This window comes from Arachis hypogaea, chromosome 15, assembly GCF_003086295.3.
Source record: "Arachis hypogaea cultivar Tifrunner chromosome 15, arahy.Tifrunner.gnm2.J5K5, whole genome shotgun sequence".
NCBI classification, from domain to species: Eukaryota; Viridiplantae; Streptophyta; class Magnoliopsida; order Fabales; family Fabaceae; genus Arachis; species Arachis hypogaea.
Window position 1 is genome coordinate 77052593 of NC_092050.1, and position 3261 is coordinate 77055853.

The 3261-nt window shown below is 41.2% G+C and overlaps 1 non-coding gene across 1 annotated transcript; it reads right to left on the reverse strand.

Annotated features, from left to right (window-relative positions):
• Positions 1 to 844: 844 nt before the first annotated feature.
• On the reverse strand, positions 845 to 948 carry LOC112752335 (small nucleolar RNA R71). The gene has a single exon (XR_003176777.1). It is a non-coding gene; the product is annotated as a small nucleolar RNA R71 (small nucleolar RNA).
• Positions 949 to 3261: the final 2313 nt, after the last annotated feature.

Sequence of the window (3261 nt, forward strand, 5' to 3'; positions counted from 1 at the left end):
TAATTATTTTAATTTTTTATTTTAATTTTCGAAAAATTACTAACCTTTTTCAAAAACTATTTTCGAAAATCACTAACTCTTTTTCAAAAATAATTTTCGAAAATCCTTCTCCCTCATCTCCTTCTAATTATTTATTCATCTACTAACACTTCTCTTCTTCTCACATCACTGCTCCTATCCTTACCCTTGTGTTTGGATTCTTCATTCTTCTTCACTCCTATTCCTTTTCTTCTTCTACTAACAATAAGGAACCTCTTTACTGTGACATAGAGGATTCCTCTTCTTTTCTTGTTCTCTTCTCTTTCTTATGAGCAGGAACAAGAAAAAAGGCATTCTTGTTGAAGCTGATCCAGAACCTGAAAGGACTCTGAAGAGGAAACTAAGAGAAGCTAAATTACAACAATCCAGAGACAACCTTATTGAAAATTTCGAACATGTAAAGGAGATGGCAGCCGAACCCAACAAAAATAATGCAAGGAGAATGCTTGGTGACTTTACTGCACCTAATTCCAATTTACATGGAAGAAGCATCTCCATTCCTGCCATTGGAGCAAACAACTTTGAGCTGAAACCTCAGCTAGTTTCTCTGATGCAGCAGAACTGCAAGTTTCATGGACTTCCATCTGAAGATCCTTTTCAGTTCTTGACTGAATTCTTGCAGATATGTGATACTGTTAAGACTAATGGAGTAGATCCTAAAGTCTACAGGCTCATGCTTTTCCCTTTTACTGTAAGAGACAGAGCTAGAGTGTGGTTGGACTCTCAACCCAGAGATAGCCTGAACTCTTGGGACAAGCTGGTCACGGCTTTCTTAGCCAAGTTCTTTCCTCCTCAAAAGCTGAGCAAGCTCAGAGTGGATGTTCAAACCTTCAGACAGAAAGAAGGTGAATCCCTCTATGAAGCTTGGGAAAGATACAAGCAACTGACCAAAAAGTGTCCTTCTGACATGCTTTCAGAATGGACCATCCTGGATATATTCTATGATGGTCTATCTGAATTGGCTAAGATGTCATTGGATACTTCTGCAGGTGGATCCATTCACCTAAAGAAAACGCCTGCAGAAGCTCAAGAACTCATTGACATGGTTGTTAATAACCAGTTCATGTACACTTCTGAAAGGAATCCTGTGGATAATGGGACGCCTATGAAGAAAGGAGTTCTTGAAATTGATACTCTGAATGCCATATTGGATCAGAACAAAATCTTGACTCAGCAAGTCAATATGATTTCTCAGAGTCTGAATGGAATGCAAGCTGCATCCAACAGTACTCAAGAGGCATCTTCTGAAGAAGAAGCTTATGATCCTGAAAACCCTGCAATAGCAGAGGTAAATTATATGGGTGAACCTTATGGAAACACTTATAACCCATCATGGAGAAATCATCCAAATTTCTCATGGAAGGATCAAAAGCCTCAACAAGGCTCTAATAATGGTGGAAGAAATAGGTTTAACAATAGTAAACCTTTTCCATCATCCACTCAGCAACAGACAGAGAACTCTGAACAAAATACCTCTAATTTAGCAAACTTAGTCTCTGATCTATCTAAGGCCACTGTGAGTTTCATGAATGAAACAAGGTCATCCATTAGAAATTTGGAGGTACAAGTGGGCCAGCTGAGTAAAAAGATCACTGAAATCCCTCCTAGTACTCTCCCAAGCAATACAGAAGAAAATCCAAAAGGAGAGTGTAAGGCCATTGAATTAATCACCATGGCCGAACTTGTGAAGGAAGGAGAGGACATGAATCCCAAGGAGGAAGACCTCCTGGGACGTCCAGTGATCAATAAGGAGCTTCCCTTTGAGGAACCAAAGGAATCTGAGACTCATCTAGAGACCATAGAGATTCCATTGAACCTCCTTATGCCCTTCATGAGCTCTGACGAGTATTCATCTTCTGAAGAGAATGAGGATGTTACTGAAGAGCAAGTTACCAAGTACCTTGGTGCAATCATGAAGCTGAATGCCAAATTATTTGGTATTGAGACTTGGGAAGATGAACCTCCCTTGTTCACCAATGAACTAAGTGATCTGGATCAATTGACATTGCCTCAGAAGAAACAGGATCCTGGAAAGTTTGTAATACCTTGTACCATAGGCAACATGATCTTTGAAAAGGCTCTGTGTGACCTTGGTTCAGGGATAAACCTCATGCCCCTCTCTGTAATAGAGAAACTGGGAATCTTTGGGGTGCAAGCCACTAAAATCTCATTAGAGATGGCAGACAATTCAAGAAAACAGGCTTATGGACAAGTAGAGGACGTGTTAGTAAAGGTTGAAGGCCTTTACATCCCTACTGATTTCATAGTCCTAGATACTGGGAAGGATAAGAATGAATTCATCATCCTTGGAAGACCCTTCCTAGCCACAACAAGAGCTGTGATTGATGTTGACAGAAGTGAATTAGTCCTTCAATTGAATAGGGACTCCCTTGTGTTTACAACTCGAGGTCATCCTTCTGTAAACATAGAGAGGAAGCTTAAAAAGCTTCTCTCACTGCAGAGTCAACCAGAGCCCCCACAGTCAAACTTTAAGTTTGATGTTGGGAGGCCACAACCAAACTCTAAGTTTGGTGTTGAACTCCCATATCCAAACTCTAAGTTTGGTGTTGGGGAGTCTCAACAATGCTCTGAACATCTATGAGGCTCCATGAGAGCCCACTGTCAAGCTATTGACATTAAAAAAGCGCTTGTTGGGAGGCAACCCAATTTTTATTTATCTAATTCTATTTTTCTTGTTCTTTCATGTTTTATTAGGTTCATGATCATGTGGAGTCACAAAATAAATATAAAAATTAAAAATGGAATCAAAAACAACAGAAGAAAAATCACACCCTAGAGGAAGACCTTACTGGCGTTTAAACGCCAGTAAGATGCATCTGGCTGGCGTTCAACACCAGAACAGAGAATGGTTCTGGCGCTGAACGCCCAAAAAGGGTAGCATCTGGGCGTTTGAACGCCAGAATTGCACCCTGGAGAAGAGCTGGCGCTGAACGCCCAGAACAAGCATGGTTCTGGCGTTCAACGCCAGAAATGGGCAATAAATGGGCGTTCAACGCCCAGAACAAGCACCAATCTGGCGCTGAACGCCCAGATTTGTGTGCAAGGGCATTTTGCATGCCTAATTTGGTGCAAGGTTGTAAATCTTTGAACACCTCAGGATCTGTGGACCCCACAGGATCACCTCAGGATTTGTGGACCCCACAGGATCCCCACCTACCTCCACTCACTTCTTCTCACCCCTCTTTCACACAATCCCATAAA